This window comes from Myotis yumanensis, unplaced genomic scaffold (genome assembly GCF_028538775.1).
Source record: "Myotis yumanensis isolate MYYU_CA2020_CCGP unplaced genomic scaffold, mMyoYum1.0.hap1 SCAF_9, whole genome shotgun sequence".
NCBI classification, from domain to species: domain Eukaryota; kingdom Metazoa; phylum Chordata; class Mammalia; order Chiroptera; family Vespertilionidae; genus Myotis; species Myotis yumanensis.
Window position 1 is genome coordinate 36,119,710 of NW_027223760.1, and position 19,608 is coordinate 36,139,317.

Here is a 19,608-nt window from a genome sequence, read left to right on the forward strand (position 1 = left end):
AGAAGGGCCTTGAATTACCAATGTGTAGTTTGGTTCATGGAGAATAATTAAACATGCAAGTGTAAGAATGACGAGGAGAGTATGTGTAATGATCCAGGACTGACATTCCTTCAGCTCTATGACTGAGTGTGAGGTAACCCCTCTATTTGAACATGGAGTGTAGAGAACTGATCTAGAGGAATGACTCCAGCCATCAATATCTGCCACTACCCTCTGGGAAGTTCTAGATGTCTAGCAAAGGGGGTGTTATTATGTAATATTCAAGGGAAGAATGGACATCCTCATGGGCTTCCATATCCTGGGACAGTGTGAGATTCTGGTGCCCAGGGCGTTAGAGGGTGGATTGACCAGTACAGCCGATTCCTCTTACTTCTCCCTTCCTGTGCTTGTGTGAACCCTTCCTTTCCTCTGGGCTGCGTGCTTCCCCTCCCCTCTGAGGCTGGTTTCACAGCAAATGGGCCGTAGAACAGGGCCTTTTTCAGGGCAGCTCTTATGATGGGTTCAGAAGGTACAGAAGGCACATCTCTTGGACATTGTAGCCACTTACAGCCCCGCCCACATGTGAACAGGGTAAGAAAAAGAGTGGGAAGAACTAGTTTGTGGACTCCAAAGAAGTTTTATCCCAATATTACATGTACCCTGAGTTAGTCTTGTTACAGTTACGTTGCACAATTACTGAATTATTACAATCTCACCTGCAAAGGGTCATGCCAGTGAAGATGGTGGGTCCAGGCTCTCTTCACAGAAAGAACACGATAAAATCTAGGTAGACGGCAGGGAGCACATTGTAATTGGTCACTTTATCACATTTTAAATATATTTATTTATTTTGCCTGTTTCTCTGTTGTTATACCTAGAGATTAGCCATTCAAGTTCTATATAAATACTTTGTGCTAACCACATCGATTTATCTTTTTGTCTTGCTCAAGGGGTAGATTGACCATATTTCTACCATCATTTTTATTGCCTCCAACCTTACTCTTCTCTTATTTTTTAAAACCCAAATGTCTCATAGACACATTTTTTAAAGATTTTTTTTAGAGACAGATGAATAGAGAGGGAGAGGGAAAAACATATATGTGAGAGTGTAACTTCTATTGGCTGCCTGCGGCACACTCCCTACCTGGGATGGAGCCTGCAGTCGGGCATGTGCCCTGACCGGGAATTGAACCAAGCAACCTCTTGCTAGATGGGATAATGTCTAACCATCTGAGCCACACCAGCCAGGGTAGACACCTATTTTTATCTAGTAACATCTTCAATCGTATGTCACATAATACTTTAAAATCTACAGGCATAACTGACAATCTGATTAAGTCTATTTATATTTTTCTGCATCAAAGAAATAAGACCTGAAAAAGTCAGAAAAAATGTTCTGCATTTAGTTCATTCAGAGAAGGAATGATGGAAGCTACCTGATACCCTTGCCTAGGCACAGTTTCCTGTGAGTGTGAGGCTGGTGCACCCTTCCTGGAAGAACTGGAACACACAAAATAGCATGGATTTAGCAAATCATTCATCGGATATCGGGAACTTGATAAATGAGGAAATGAGATAAATGATGCCCAGAAACTAAGTGACTTGACCAAGTCAAAGAGCCTGTCCGCATGGAGAATTGAATAGTCTGTCACCCCAATTTTCAACCATTGTGCAGCAAGAATGTTTAAAACATGCAGCACCTGACTATTTATCAGGAGCACTGACCTCTTTTCCCTTAGAGTGACAAATAAAAAATGACAGCAGCCAACACAACAGTAGTATCCTATATTAATGAATTAAAATTATACCTTTTTTGGGGTCAGATTGGCAAAAAACATACTTCTGGTATGCCACAGAATTTTAGTAATTAGTGTATGTGTGCCAGGAGATGGAAAAGGTTGAAAATCACTGCTCTAAAGTGCTATCTTCAAAATTGAGGAAGAAATGCTTCAAACCTTTTCAAAATTAATTATCACAGAATATAGATGAGTGGCTAAGGTGATGGAAAAATGTATCAAGAAGATAACCACTTACTTTGGATTAGTCCTTTAAAACTAAAAGATAAAGAACATGCTTTTATACAAAAATAGCACGTTGAACAAGGTGTCTTGTTTTCTTTAAAACAACTTGAAAAACTTTTAGTAGGAAAGCAACAGCACCTGTATGTGTATGTGATACACTTTCTCTCCCACTCCAAGACCATTCGCAGTTAAATAGGCTTTGACTCAAACATAACAGTGATTGCCAAAGCGCTAAAATGCATGTGGTTGGATATGTTGGCACAGAGACTAACAGGAAAAACACCCTCTAGGAAAGTTTAGAGACTTTGTGTAGCTGTTTCACTTTAATAATTACAACTGCTCATTCACAGCCTCTTCCACCAGACACTTAGGTTTCAAGTAGCCTAGCAATTACAAATGTTGCCTTCAGCTTACAGGTAAGTTCTGAATATTTATCAGATGTCCCCTTTCTTTTCCTTTCTCTTTTCTTCCTCCTCTCCTGCTTTCCCCTTCCATCCTTCCCTCCTTCCCTTCTTTCTCTTTCTTTTCTGCTTATAGTTAAAGTCATTAAATGTTAAGGTGAAGTATATGAGGGCTTATGCCTATTCTCTACCAAAATAGATTTGCTTTATAGATATATTTCATTTAAAACAGACTAAATATAAAACGTTATTTTCTGAATATTAATGTATGATTATTATTTTTTGCCCAGTACATTAAAATCTATGTACTTCACATACAGTTGTTGCGGTTCTCTCTTTTACCTATGGTCTTTCTCCAAGAATTAACTGCTTTCTCTGTGCTGGACACTGTACAAGTGACAGTCATAGGTTCTACTTATCCACCAAGTCAACTACTAAATTATTTATGTTGGATTTACCATAACGTAATATTCACTACAGTCCTTTGACGTGAATAGCATTGTCCTCACCTTACTTATTAAAGCAAAAACAACAGTAAGGTTCAAAGAAAGTAAATGATTTGGCTGAGGTTAATAACCAGGAAGTAGAATTGCTGTGATTCAAACCCAGTTCTTCTGAGACACGTGCCCTTTAGAAGGTGATTGAACCCAAGAAGAGGCAGAGGAGAGATGTGTGTTCCTGACCGTCTTCCTTCCACCCTGCCTGCCCTCGGAGTGCGGGTTGGCTCCACTTGTCCCCAGGCTTAGTCTATGACTTTCTAAGATCCCAGTTGCGCTCTTAGAGTGAATAGAAGCTCTGCCATGACGTCATCCTTAAATTTGAATGCATATGCTTCTCAACAATTTAAAGTCACCCATAACTTACTTTAAGCACCTTTGGGAACAATTTGATGGAAATAGCAGACTTTGCAATATAGCCATGATGCCTGCGATTTCATTTTCGTTATTTTAGTATTGATGACACCAAAATAAATAGAATGAGGGAATTGGGATTTAGGACCCTGGGTTTTTCAGCTATGCCACTGAACATCTCTGACATGTGGGGCTCATATCTTTGTATTTATTGGCTTCAACTTCCTAAGAATGGTATTAAAAAATTGCCAAGGGGACATTTAAGATAAAATGCAATGCAACATTTTTATATTATTATTTTTAATGACAATAACACAAAGTTTAACAGGTAGTAACATCTACAGATCTTAACTCAATGAAGTTTTACATATCTTTCCACACCCCTGCCACAAGAGAACACATTTCTTCTTGTGTCTTATAAGATCTTTTAACCCTAAAGAAAAAAACAGGATAGGAATTGTTGAATAACTGAAGACTTTGCTTTTCCTCTTCTCAGATGAATATTCAAAATGTATGGTATTGTGACTTTTGTTGTAGTTTTATGGAAGGCATTGTTTCAGAAGGTGTTCAAACAAAGCTTTGACCATGAATGAAAGCTACATTTTGTGATCAAACGTGTCATAAGTTCTGTCCACACAGGCAAAACAGAAAAAATAAAAACTTTTCAGGCTCTAAAGCAGTGGTTCTCAACCTTCCTAATGCCGCGACCCTTTAATACAGTTTCTCATGTTGTGGTGACCCCCAACCATAAAATTATTTTCATTGCTACTTCATAACTGTAATTTTGCTACTCTTATGAATCATAATGTAAATATCTGACGTGTAGGATGTATTTTCATTGTTACAAATTGAACATAATTAAAGCATAGTGATTAATCACAAAAACAATATGTAATTATATATGTGTTTTCCGATGGTCTTAGGCGACCCCTGTGAAAGGGTCATTTGACCCCCAAAGGGGTCACGACCCACAGGTTGAGAACCGCTGCTCTAAAGGGAGACTATTCAGTCTCTTACACAAGTATACTTCAGGCCACACCCAATTTTGTTCCTCTGTCCGGAGCTGATTTGATACTCTGTAATACGTTAATATGTTACAGTCAGATTCAGTTGTTCTGTAGGTGAGGTTAGAGCATGTGACCCCATTCTTATTATTATTTCTTAATTTTAATGACCCTGTTATGTTGGAAGTCATTCTAACACTCAGAATCACTGTAAAATGTAATAGCCAGTGCTCAAGCACAGAAAAAGAATAATTTATTTAAAAATTAGAAATAGCAAAAAACAATTCAAATCTAAAATTATTTAGTCCCTTTTCCTTTAAGAGCAAACTGATGTGCAGGAAGACAAATATTCCAACTAAAAAATGGGCAAAGGACCTGAATAGATACTTCTCCAAAAGGACATAATGATGGCATATAGACACATGAAACAATGCTCACTATCACTAATCATCAGAGAGATACAAAATAAAACTACAGTGAGGTGTCACCTCACACGTGTCATTAAGGCTGCCATCACTAAATCAACAAACAAGTGTTGGAGACGATGTGGAGAAAAAGGAGCCCTGTGCACTGTTGGTGTGAATGTAGACTGGTGCAGCCACTGTGGAGAACAGTATGGAGTTACCTCAAAAAATTAAAAATGGAATTGCCATTTGACCCAGTGACCTCACTTCTGGGAATATATCCTAAGAAACTGGAAACATCCATCAGAAAGGATATATGCACCCCATATTGATAGCATTATTTACAATAGCCAAGATCTGGAAACAGCCCAAGTGCCTATCGGTAGATGAGTGGATAAAAAAGCTGTGGAACATTTACACCATGGAACACTATGCAGCTGTAAAAAGAAGGAAATCTTACCTTTTGCAACAGCGTGGATAGACCTGGCGATTATTATGCTAAGGTGAATAAGCCAGTCAGAGAAAGAAAAATACCATATGATCGCCCTTACATGTGGAATCTAATGAATAAAATGAACTAATAAACAAAATAGAAACAGAAGCTTGTATACATAGAAGAGTCTAACAGCTGTCAGAGGTGAGGGGAGAAAGGGAGAATGGATGAAAGGTGAATGGATTAGCCAAAGGACATACATGCATAACCCATAGATACAGACAATGGGTTATGTTGGAAGTCATTCTAACACTCAGAATGGCTGCAAAATGTAATCGCCAGTGCTCAAGCACAGAAAAAGAATAAGGCCAGAGCAAAGTGGGGGGCAAGAGTGGGGTGGAGGTGGGCAAAAGAGGGCAGAAGTGGAGACATCTTAAATAGTGTCCACAATAAAAATAAAGTTAAAAAATATGAATGAGGATCACTGTGTGTCTGTGCTAGTAAAGATTCTAAAAACCAAGGGACTTTCTCTACCACTTTTTATTGGTTTGTTTGTTTGATTTGCCTTTTTATGATACTCCACTGGCCTAATTATCTTTCCTCTGTTGAACAGCGCCCCCACAGGAATCCCGCCTGTAAATGAATATCAAATTAGAAGGCTTGAAAAAAATTTAGGAGACAAATACATATGATTTGTGCATATTTCTCTTTTTTTGGAAAATAAGTCTATTTTATTGGCAAGTAGTAAAAATATATCCTTCTTTTCTGGCACATCCCATGTCCCCAAGAATACACACAATGTTTTCTTCTAAAACAGCACAAGGAATTCTTTTGTGTTGATTTTTCATAACTTGTTACACTTTCCTATGCATTTCTGTTGCAACACATTGGATTCCTGCACAGTGTTTTAATAGGATCCTTCATGCACAGTTGATTAATCTATTTTAAATACTGCTTTCACCCTTAAAATTATTGACTCAAATTTTTCCTTCCCAAATCTAGCTGCATTCTATTTGATTTCACAAGCCCTCATGTCCAGCCTCACACATCTTACTTTTTCTCTCATTGCTCTAGAATCCTACCTAACTCATGTCTTATTTACTCATGTACCTCTCTTGTCCTATTACATTTAAACTCTTCCTGAAGTGTGGTATCTTTACTCCAGTTCTTATCCAAGTCCTGTCCAGTTTTCAATGTCTTATTAGATATATACTTTTATGACACCTTCTCTTGTCATAAAAGTTCTTATTTCTTTCTTTTAAATATTATCACTTAGGGATTTAAAAAGTACAAATTGGTTGTTATAGAATAGTCTTGGGGATGTAAAGTACAACATAGGGAATATAATCAATAATATTCTGATAACTATGTGTAGTGTCAGATGGATATGAAATTTATTGGATGATCAGTGAGTAAGTTCTGTAATGTCTAAACACTGGGGTCACTCCTGAAACTAATATCATATTGTATGTCATTTATAATGGAAAAATAAAAATGATTAAAAATAAACCGTTTTATTTAATTTTTTCTACTTTTTTATACATTAATTCTTTTTTTGTTGAAACATGCATAAGTGCATAACACATTCCTTTTGGCCAACAACTACAATCACAGGTACTTCATAAAGTTTCTCTCCTCCTAGGAATGGTTTTTTAGACTTCCCATGATTTAAAAAAACAAACTACTTTGTGTTGTTTTTGTTTTTTAATTTTTATTGAATTTATTGGTTAATAAAATTATGTAGGTTTCAAGCATAGACTTCTACTTTTTCACCACCCCAAGTCAACTCTCTTTCTATCACCATTTACCCACCCACCCCCCACACATACACCTTTACCCTCTTTTACCTCTCCCCACCCCCTTCCCATATTGTTTTCTGTCTCTGAGGTATTTTGTTTGTTTTTGTTTTGCTTAATCCCTTCACCTTCTTCACCCTGCTCCTAATGCCCCTCCCCTCTGATGGCTGAGTCTGTTTGTCCTCTGTGCCTGAGTCTGTTTCTTGGTTCTGCTTCACTTGGTAAATGCATATCACACTCAATTCCTCCACAATTAGCTCTCCTTGAAGAGGTGCCAGGTCTTTCAGAGCTTGTGTTCCCACTGCTTGCTGCCATAATCCCTGGCATTTACAGTTGGTGTTTGGAATTTTGTCACCACACATCTCACACATGGCCAATCTGCTTTGGGGTCCATGAGCTTGCAGTTTATCCTTCCTTGACCCTAAACCCTCTCTTCTCAAAGTACCGATGAGAAGATGCCTGGAACTTTCTATAAATCGCTCTCCAAATTCCTTTTTCTGTTTTACTAGCCTTTGGGGATGGTTTGAGGCTCCGCCCCCCCCCCCCCCCCCCCCCTTCCCAGGTCCCAGTCCTTTATAGCCTAATGTAAATACACCTGCCATGGCCCAGCCAGTGTGTCTCAGAGGTTGAACATCGACCTATGAACCAGGAGGTCACTGTTCAGTTCCCTGTCAGGGCACAAACAAGCCCAGGTTGCGGTTGCAGGCTTGACCCCCAGTGTGGGACTTGTAGGAGTCAGCCAATCAATGATTCTTTCTCATTATTGATGTTTCTCTTTCTCTTTTTCCCTTTCCTTTCCATTCTGAAGTCAATAAAATATATATATTTTTAAAGTATTAAAAAAAATACACCTGCGCCCTAGCTGGTTTGGCTTAGTGGATAGAGCGTCAGCCTGCGGACTAAAGGGACCCGGGTTCGATTGCAGTCAAGCCTGGGTTGCAGGCTTGATCCCCAGTGTGGGGTATGCAGGAGGCAAATAATCAACGATTTGCTCTCATCATTGATGATTCTCTCTCCCTCTCTCTTCCTCTCTGAAATCAATAAAAATATTTTTTAAAAAATACTCCTGCAGTGACAGGCCAGCCAACTGTATGAAGGAAACTGTACCCAGAAACTAGAGGCTGGCCTTGTTTCTGCAGGTCTGCTCTCACCATGTCCAGCCTCAACAAGAAACCTACTGTCATGTCACCTGTGGACGTGCACCATCAGAGTGACCAAGTCCCAAATTTGTATGGGGCTCAGCTGGTCCCTCCATGACCTCACAACCTGAGCTATAGTGATGACATTTTGTGCAAACCAGCTCAGATCCCTTTAAAATATTCTCACCTACAATTCTCTCTGCTTGAGGCTCTCCATGAAATACTCTCCTTATGCATTCCCTTGCCATTACTTTGAGGAATCTCTCAAGGTTCACCCACTAAAGCTTTCACTTCAACTTGTAATCTACAGTAGCTGACTCCTTGCTTTGGACCTAGGAGTTGATCTCTACCAATAACTATGGGCTTGACTTTTGGACTTTTCCTTATTTCTCAAGGTCTTTCTTACAGAGACCACCCATTTTGTTGTCCTTTGCTCCATATGCCCAACCTCAGTTTACAATATCCTGAGCACAGAAAAGCTTCATCTTCCTTCCCAACCAACCTCTCAATATTCCTGGAAGCAAAAATTATGGCTATCCATTTACAGAGTTTATGCCCTGTGCGTATTTGCCACTCTCAAATTACCTAATGTAATAAAGGTATATAAGTTTTTGATTGATCCATTGATGAAATGTCTTGAGGATAAATCAATAGTCTGAGAATTCAAATAAGGCCTAAAATAATGGAACATATGGTTTCCAAACTAACTTAAATGGCAGGCAGTGTATGGGATATAGTAGAAACTAAATAGAAGGCAAACAACAAGGATTGTGTAATCCCAAACACAAATGCCTATTTTAAGGAATTAAAAGACTGCATCATACTAATAAGGAAAATCACTTAGGCATTAATTAATTGATGATAGTTAAGTGTACAGGGAGTTAGGGGGCTGGGTGAAAAAGGTGAAGGGATTAAGCCAAAATAAATAAATAAATAAAAACCCCTCATAGACAACAGTGATTACCAGAGGGAAAAGGTGATAGGGGAGGTAGAAGAGGGTAAAGGGGGGATAAATGGTAATAGAAGGAGACAACTTAGGGTGATGAACACACAATACAATATACAGATGATGTATTATATAATTGTACCCCTGAAACCCATAGAATTTCACTTACCAGTATCACCCCAATATATTCATTAAAAATTGTAAAAGAATAACTTTCAACAGCATTTATAATAGAAAAAGGAAAGATTAGTGAATGTTTTAATCCAATATGTTGTTATATTTGCTTTTATTTGTGTTATATTCTATGTCTCTGTCTCCATTAAAATATCATAGAACGATTACTGCCTTCTTTCTGAAAGCTTGGATTATAGTTTCCCAGGTAGATATTAGTACTTCATGAAGGATAATCAGAGTTGTTGAATATTTTACAAAGGAAAGTGTATGGTTTGAATGATAATTTAGTCATCTTAATGAATTCCTCCTTTGTAAGTTGAAGAAGCAACGTTTGAACCATTAGACTTCAAAGAAAAAACAGGAGAGGGATTGAGCGTGTATATAAATACCTCATAATTACAAGAACCATCAATTTGTTGTTCCACTTATTCATAGAAATATCCTAATTTGAGAGAAATAAGCATAGATATACATTATCTATGTTGCAAAGAATGTGTCACTGTCTCTTTTTTGCATATTCAGTAATGATTTGCTAAAAGTTAAAGAAATAAAAATATAAGAATTACTTCACTAACATACCATATTACAAAAAGCATGCTTGAACATGGAAGATTTTTTCATTCAGAACTCACTTTTCATTAAATTAATATTATGAGATCTATGGTGGTCAGTTTCCAAGACCAATCCATAAACATAACTCCTCAATATAGCTTTAATACAGCATATTTTTATTAAAAGATATAAAGTAAACAATCCTGTTGAGATTGAAAGAAGGATCCCAAAACTTGAAAATGAGCTTTTTTAGTGCTCTAGCTTCAATGGAAAGTAGGTTTCATTAGCGAAAAGTCAGTAGACCTTTCTGCAGGTGAAATCTGCCCACATGTGCTGTTTGCATGTCCATGGCTCTTCCCCCCAAGGACAGCAGAGGTCAGCAGCTATGGCACAGAACATATGGCCCCTAGCACCTATGTACTATTGTGCCCTTTGCAGGCAAAAATAGCTGCCCCTGAATTAGAGGAGGATCAGGAGCCAGAGGGAGATCCCTTTGCAAATTCCAACAGTGATTTCTGTGCTGTGAGTTCCAAAGGGACAGTGGCTGTGTCACATTTGGCTTTCTGTCCCCAGACAAGGTACATGCATTGTGCATAGTAAGTGTTTAATAAATATGCATCCACGTAACGTTAGTAAATTTTCAAGGGCTTGACAAATCACTGCCTCCAGTTCTTTCTCACTTGATATTATAGATATAATTAAATATTTTCAGAGAGGGTAGTTTTATTTTTTATTTAAATTTTGTAGTTATTGACTTGAGGGTGAGAGGAAGGGGAGAGAGATAGAGAGATAGAGATAGAAAGAGCGAGAGAGAGAGAACCATCAATTTGTTCTTCCACTTATTCATACATTCATTGGCTGATTCTTGGATGTGCCATGACCTGGGATAGAACCCACAACCTTGGTGTATTGGGATGACTCTCTAGCCAACTGAGCTACCCGTCCAGAGCAGCAGTTTTCATTATATCCACTATTTGGAATACACTGAATTTCTCTCTGTGACCTAGTGCAGGATTGACTTTTATAACAATTGTGCGGTCACTTAGAATTAAAATAAATACAGTTATTAAAATAAAACATGTTGTTTCAGGCCAGGCTATTGTGGCTCAGTGATTGAGCATTGACCTATGAACCAGGAGGTCAAGGTTCGATTCTGGATCAGGGCACAAGCTCAGATTGTGAACTCCATCCCCAGTGTGGGGCATGCAAAAAGCAGCCAATCAATGATTCTCTCTCATCATTGATGTTTCTCTTTCTCTCTCCCTCTCCCTTCCTTTCTCTGAAATAAATAAAAATATATTTAAAATATTTTATTTCCAGAGTATGTGCTTAAATATAATATTATCTGATAAAGCATCGTAATTATTTGATTTAATCTTCTTTTCCTCAGATATTTTTATTTACATAATTTATCAGACCAAGAAGAATGTGTTAAAATTGTTTCTCTCAGATTTTTATTGCTTTATAGGTATATCAGTGCATACAGCCAAGCTGTTTGAGATTATAATCTCTATCAGTAAAACACACCCTCTCAATACCATATAATAAAGTGTATACTAAATCCTACTTTGAATATTATTGATATTGCATTCCATTTCCATTGGCTAGTTTTATTCAATACTGTCTGTTGCTAACCCAGAAGATAGAATGGAATTGCATCTCATTTTCATCTTGCCTCTCCATTCCTCCAACCACCACCACCACAAAACAAACAGAATAAAAATATCTTTTCCTCATTTATTGTCCTTTCACCTGTTGTATCTTTTTCTCTGTATATTCTCCCTCAAGAATTATGTTTTCCATTAGATTTGAATTATGTATATTAAATTATACATGTTACTTGATAAAATAACTTTTGTCATAGTTATTGAAATCTAGATTGTATGTGTAATTCATTCTGCTTTCTTCCAATTCTGTATCATGATTTATTCATTCACATCTTTAAAAGAAACACCTTACCTCCCTTATAGTGTCTTGTTGCTTATTTTTTATTCATGTATTATATATTTAAAATTAACTTTCTCTTCCCTTCATATATGAATGATAATTTGAGTAAAGAATCCTTGGTCACAACATTCTCTCCTTAAACTAAGCTATCTTCTGGAATCTCACATTCTAGAAGACAAATCTGAGATAGCTTGATTTCCTTCTTTATTGAGGGTCACATGTTTCTTCCACCTGGAAGTCTATCCCACTCTTTAGTTCTGGAATTCAATAACCTTTCCAGAGAATGCTTCCATGTGGTTCACTTTCATGAATTCTATAGCATCTGATTTTGAAGAACACACACTACATTCCTATGACTTAGCTGTAGTTTACAATCCAAGTAAATGTCAAAGCAAGGACTTGAATCAGTCCCTTATATCCTGTTTCTATATGCTCCTTCTGCACTTACTCTACTTGTTCTTAATCTTAAAACTCTAACTGCAGTGGAACCCTATTGGTTCATGTAGAATAGGCCCAAATTGTATTTAACTTAGAAATGATTTTTAAAAACTCTAGGCATGTTGCTAACATTTTTGAAGGAAGCCCAGTGAGGGTCTTTCCATCTGGGAAAAATAATTCTGAAAGAGCATATTGTTTCTCAGGATATCATCCCTCCAACTCAAGCAGGTAGGTGTGGATAGAACATAAAAGGCCCTTGGTTCTGGGAGCTTTTGCTCTAGAGATGGGTCAGGATCAGTTGTGTTACATGTAGGGGCAGACAGCACCACCTACAGGCCCAACAGCTGATTTGGGCACCACCAGCAGCAGCAGCAAGTGACATTAACACCATGAGAGCAGAAGAGGACCATGGAAGCTGTCACAAAATAGCCAAGAGGATTCTGCTCCACAGCACACGGGGGGCGGCAGTTCTGGGGAATTCATAAAACCACTCATTATCACAAAATTAGAGCCTGTTGTGTAACTCTTTGTGACCTGTGACCTCCCTCTCCCCCGGTTGGGAATGGCCTGACTCATACAGGACATGCTCTTTTCTTTCTTGTCTTCTCTCCCTCCTTATTACATTCTCTCATTCATTCTCATATTCATTCGTTCAGTCTCTCTGACTGTCTCCCTCCCTCTCTCCACCTCCCTCTTCCTCTCTTGCTCCTTTCTCTGGATACTTCTCAAGGGGCATCCTTGTAGATGAGAAATTCAGTCACAGAGCCCAGAACTCTCTCTCACCAGGCTTACCCTGAGCACATTCTTTGTCTCCCTAAAACAAAACATGGGTTATTGAGGAGCATGAAACCTGCTGCTCTGAAAAGTGTAATGATAAAGCCAAGGTTGTTTTTCCATAACCTATTAATGTGTTTTCAATGGTTGACTGGCCTGCTTCAGTCCTCATCTGCATTTAGTAATTATTATTGGAGTCAGCAGAAGAATTGCTCTGAGTTTTTGATAGTTTTAAAACTCACAATTCTCTGGCTTGCTCCATAGTGTTAATAATTAAGAGTACCTATTATGGTGTGGATAAATTTAAACATGTTATAATGAAATGTAAACAAAAACTTATCAGTTGATGTAGCACACATGACAAAAAAAGGATCACACCTGACAAAAAATTATCTTTGGAGGACAATTTCTATGAGTCTATTGAAATAGACTCATAGTAAAAAAATAAGATTCTAAGAGAAAGTCCATGTACTGATTGAAATATAATTCATCCCATTAATACATTTGCTGATTGATATGAGTGAGATGTGAGATATGAAACTGTGTGGTGAACTGTCTCGGTGCAGTGTTTTGGAATGTTAATTACTAGATATAGAACTAATCCAGAATTCAAAGCACATTAGGGTTTCAAGAGACCTTAGTAGTCACTTAATTGAACTCCACTTCTTTTTAAAAATATATTTGTATTGATTTCAGAGAGGAAGGGAGATGGAGAGAGAAATCAAAACATCAATGATGAGAGAGAATTATCGATCGGCTACTTTCTGCATGATGCCCACTGGGGACTACGCCTGCAACCTGGGCGTAGAATCAAACTGTGACTGAGAATCAAACTGTGACCTCCTGGTTCATAGGTCGCCACTCAATCACTGAGCCATACCAGTCGGGCTCCACTACTTTTCAAGTGGAGAAACTGAGGTTCAGAGAAGACAATTGCATTGCTCTAAACACTGAGCTAGTTAATGGTAGAAGCTAGCCTGAAAGCCATATTTAGGGATTCTAAATGGCAAGTTTCCCCCACTTTATCAAGTCTCCTTCTATGTCTTGCAACCCATTGCTTAGATATGTATTGTACAAGAGGACTTTGATACTACCTGAACTTGTCTGATCCTAGGGTATTATGTCAAAGTGGTATGGCATTCCTGGTGATTCTCTCATATAGGTCACATAATAATTATTTGTGTGTTGGAAGGTAAAATGGTTGAAAAACCATTGAGTCATTAACCTTAAAACTGGTAGATACCAATTTGACTTCTCAGTTGGGCTATTTCTAAGCCATGTGAGTAATGTTATAACTGTATTGCATCAGTGGTTTTCAAATATGGCTGCACATTAGAACAATTCAAGTACAAGTTAAATCAAAATCTCTGGATGGAGGCCCTGAATATTGATTGATTTTTAAAGGCTTCTGACTTCAAAAAATTCATTAAACTTTTTGCTAGTAATGATGTATCATAGTAATTATGAATTTCTTTAGCACAAAAGTTATTTCTCATTACAATGCTTAGAAATATAGATTGATACTAAATCAATTTAGTATCATAGGATAAAAAATTAGAGAAAGAAAATGCATTAATTTCAGATATGTCCCCATTCCCTCATGCAGTGAAATTGGACTCCCTTTTCTGCCCCATACATAATTTATATAATCAGAATAATGATACTTATAAGTGTGAGAAATAAATTAGCCACATGACACATTATGCACATAACAAATGCTCAGTGAAGATAATGGCAATGATGATGATGATGTCCACAAGGGTCATCATGTTTAGTAAGAGCATTTCAGCGCTGGGCCAGTGTGGCTTAGTGGTTGAGCATCCCCACCACCCCATGCACCCAGAGGTTGCTGGTTAGATCCCCAGTCAGGGTATATGCTTGGGTTGTAGGCTGATCCCAGGTCAGGGGGCATGCAGGAGGCAGCCGATCAGTGTTTCTCTCTCATCAATATTTCTCTCTCTGTCCCTCCCTCTCTCTCTCTAAAATCAATTAAAAACACACATTTTAAAAAAGAAGTTTAATAGTGTTCTCATAGTCTTACACCTAATTCAGGCTAGAGTGAGGATTCCAATTTGCCACATATACATCTTAGTCTAAAGTTATCACCACCAGTTCCAGCTTATTTAGTGAAAAGTTACTGATAGCTTAAGGTTAATGAAATGACACAGAGACATGCAAAATATAAAAGGGAGTCTATGCTCATGCACAAATCAGGTTAAATTTGAGTGGTTTTATGTATTTAAACATTGCCAGATAAAAAGTTAAAGAGGAAATGGCCAACTTTGACTTTTTAGCTAAGAATTAAATAGAAAGAGAAGAGATAGGGCCTTGCAGATGATATTTTACAGGTGTGACTGAGTGGGGGTCATTGAAATTCAGAGAAAATCATTTGAATTTCAACATTCAGATGCAGTTTTTGAGCATGTGATCAAATAATGTAATCATTTGAAGGCTTATCATACTTCAGTTGAAAGTAATTTACAGCTGTTTCTATTGAGAGTTTATCATGTACAGCACCCTTTTAACACTATGAAATACTGTCCAATCACTATGGTAGCCGTATCTAATAACTCTTCTGCACAGGATCCCATAAATTACTTTAATGGAGCACTAATTTTCTCACATGTTTGAAATTTTGTGGCTAATCTTCCTAGGACATATGTTCACAGACACTAAAGACAGCACTCTGACTTAGAGTGCAGGATAATAACAAAGATGTCCTTCAAGGGAGCGATTTCCTTACTGACTTGACTCCTCAGGAAAATGATGCCAACCTCAAGAATTAGTTGGTTAATTAGGAGACTGGTCATTCATCTCTGCAGGGAGGGTGCCTCCCAGGCCAGCCTGCAAGGCCAGGCAGTAAGCAGCATCGTGTAGCTGTGCTCCTTCCTTATTCTGGGCTTTATTCTTCCATGCGAGAGTGAATATCAGGAGTCCAGTTGTACTTGATCATCTTGCAAAGGATGCTGAGATGAGGTAAAGGAAGTCCAAAACTTTTCTACTTTGGTGGAGCCTATATTATATCAGTATCTGTGCTAACTGGACTGGCAGCATGACTCTGGCATACCAGGGAACCATCCAGTGTGCACTTTTTACCACTGCTATGGCCCTTTGTTAAAACAGGCAACATCTGCCCTGGCCTGATGGCTCTATTGGTTGACGCATCGTCCCCTACACCAAAAAGTTGTGGGTTTGATTCCCAATCAGGGCACATACCTAGGTTGCAGGTTCAATCCCCAGTTGGAATGCATCAGGGAGGCAACAGATTGACGTTTCTCTCTCACATCAATGTTTCTCTCTCTCTCTCTCTTCTTCTCTAAAATCAATAAGAATATATCCTTGAGTGATGATTTGAAAAAAAAGCAAAAAAAAACCCCCCAAACACACATACAAAAACAACAGGCAACATCCCCATGGGCATTCCAGGATCTTCCAGCAAGAGAAGCTATGTTATGACTCCAAAATAAGAGTGGGTAGTTTCATTTGTCCTACCTTCCAAATGTGACTTATTGATTCACATTTGATAAGGAAACAACATATAAAGCATCCCAAAACCTTTTATGAGTCCCATCAAACAGTAAAGCAGTATTGTTAAAGCTAGTCTTGAAGTTCAAGAAATGTATCATATATGAATCACACAGTGACACAACCCTGCTGCTAACAGCCATTGGAAATGATACTGATCACTCTCAAAAAACTATTTTTATTATTTTTAGTGGCAGAAAAGATCTCTGATCTTTTCATGGAAAATGTCATTGATTTTTTTTAAAGCATATTCTAAAATCTAGTGGTCAAGGAAGTAAGCATCAAGGGTAAATTGTACCAGGTAGAAAAACTACATAATAAATGATTACGTTCAATGCAACAAAATATGAGATAGAGATAGAGATAGAGATAGAGATAGAGAGAGAGAGAGAGAGAGAGGAAGATGGATGTGAGAGAGAAACATATGCACCCCAACTGGGGATCGAACCTGCAACCTAGGTATGTGCTCTGACTGGGAATTGAACCCACAATCTTTTGGTGTATGGGATGATGCTCCAAACAACTGGGCCACCCAGTCAAGGCTATTTGGAACATTTTAAATACAGAATTATCTCCTGAATCTGGTATTCAAAAGGATCTATAAAATACTTGTAACTTGAGACTTTGAGCCTGCCCCAAAATGCTTGTCAAACCCCCTTTCACAATGCAGTTTGCTCAGTCAGAAATTCTGCTAAATCTAGGTCAGTTCTTGTTCTGAACTAGAAAATTTTAAAATTTAGGCCAATCTTTGATTTTCGTCCATAGTACTTTATATGGAAATAATAACAAAAATTGAATTTATGCAACTAAATTATTTTCATTTGAATTTCATGATACTTCATCCTTTAACAGTGATGAAAATATTTTTTCAAATATCATGAAATGGTGCCTCTTCTGCATCAGCGGTGGCTGTGTGAGGCAGCAACAGGTCATAGGAAAGAACCAAACCAAGAATCAGAAAACCACAACTCTAGTCCCAATTCTGCTGCTAGCTACCTCCCCAACCTGGGGTTTCCATTTGTAAAATTATATCCCACAGACATGGAAAAATGGGAATACCAGTCTGTGGATGTTTGTTTCTCAGCCCCACTTTGTTGTTTTGAAAGCAAGCTGGACAATCATTCTACAACGAAGAAGGTAACTAAAGGAGTTCTCCAGGATTCTCATGTTATCCTTTCTCCTATAAAACAGATGCTGCAAGCATCCAGTGTCCCCAACATTGGGCAGATAACACTACCTTGTTTATGTATGCAATTGATTCTAGAAAACAACGGATACATTTTTAAGGACAGCCTGGTTTTCATTAAAAAAAAAGTTAGCCCTAACAACTATTAAATCAGGTACAGTTTATGTGGCAATGAACCCAAGAACACCAGGAAGTAAATCATGCAGAGAATTCTGCACATTCAAACACTCAGAAAGAAAATGAGAAGAGGAGAAACAGCACAGTATTGAACTAACTTGAGGGACATAAACTCTGTGGTGACTGACACAGTCTCTTAAATTGCTTTCATTCCTCCTTAACACTTTCTCTTAATGGCTTCTTTACAACTTTCAATTAACCCTCTCCCTCTGGTTGCCATTTCTCTTTTTATATTGCCAATGATATCTAAAAGAGATACTAAATTACAGATTCTGGCATGTTTTGAAAATATGTTTTTATTGTTTTCGGTATGCTGCTGACGCGAAATGTCTGAGGGTGCAGTCGTCACTAAACTAAACGCAAGAGGGCATCAGGATTTAAGCTTAGCCAGCAGGGGCCAGCCAGCTAACCACCGAGGCAGGGAGTGCTGTCCTGACAGTAGGGCACCATCTAGACCAGTGATGGCGAACCTTTTGAGCTCGGCGTGTCAGCATTTTGAAAAACCCTAACTTAACGCTGGTGCCGTGTCACATACAGAATTTTTTTGATATTTGCAACCATAGTAAAACAAAGATTTATATTTTTGATATTTATTTTATATATTTAAATGCCATTTAACAAGGAAAAATCAACCAAAAAAATGAGTTCGCGTGTCATAGGTTCGCCATCACTGATCTAGACCTATGGTCCTGGAGCCTGGCTTTTGACCTCTGATTTGGGCCCCAGAAGTACCCCTTTGAAAAGCTTTTATACTTACAACATTGCTTCTCTTTACATAAGATCTTTCTCCCATCTACTTCTGATGGAAACATCTTCAAATTCAATTTTTCATTTAAAAAAATGTAGATTTTTAGAAAGACAAAAAAAAAAGTAGGTCCCCCCCGCCCCCCAACACCAGAAATCAAAATGGGAACTTGTTTCTTTAATTAAGGAAGATATTTTATTTTCCAGTTTCAAAAACCTATTGCATGTTTCTCATAAAAAGCAAAAGCTGATTTGAGTGGCCTGAGGACCCTCTTCGTGACCACTTCCTTAATGATCTGTGAATCCCTGGCCACATAAGAGACCCATCCATTCATGGCCAGCTAGCTCCTCTGGACCAGAAGTAATTTACCATGTGAAGCTCTCTCGGTCTGTGTTATTGTGAAAATTGACTCTTGCTTTCCCAGTCTCTAAAACTCGGGTAGAATAAGAAGTCTGCATTGACTATAGAAACATTACACATCGCTGCATTTGAATGCACAGTGAGTAATGCAGTGTATTGGTTCATGGTGCTTAACCATTGAAGTCATTTGACAAAAAATGCCTATATTTGTGGTCAAGTCAAAATGAATATTTAGAAATAACATTTTCTTACTCTTTTTTTATGGAGCAAAATGAAATGATTATAGACTCCCACACAGGTATTAGCTTATGTTTGTCATCATAGAAAACACAACCTTTGACATTTATATACTAACTAGGGGCCCAGTGCACGAAATTTGAGCACGGGGAGGCGGGGGTTCCCTCAGCCCAGCCTGCCCCCTCTCACAGACTGGGAGCCCTCAGGGGATGTCCTGCTGATGACTTAGGCCTGCTCCCTCTGCGGGAGGTGACCAGGCTGATCAGGGGAATGTGCCAGCCCCATTACCCCACGGCCAGCCACCACAGCCGCCAAGGTGTTTTCATCAACATGGACTCCAGTCCCTTCACCATGAAAAAATGACAACTTTCTTTAGGTATTTTAAAGATGTGTCTTTCATAGGATATGAAATTTCTTTCTTTTTTTTTTATCCTCACCTGAAGATATGTTTTCATTGATTTTTAGAGAGTGTGGAAGAGAGAGGGAGAGACAGAGAGAAACATCAAAGTGAGAGGGGCA

General features: G+C 38.2%; 1 protein-coding gene across 1 annotated transcript in view; it reads left to right on the forward strand.

Moving 5' to 3' along the window:
- Positions 1-19,608, forward strand: part of CNTNAP2 (contactin associated protein 2) — a 1,802,564-nt gene that overhangs the window by 52,794 nt on the left and 1,730,162 nt on the right. The window lies entirely within an intron of this gene.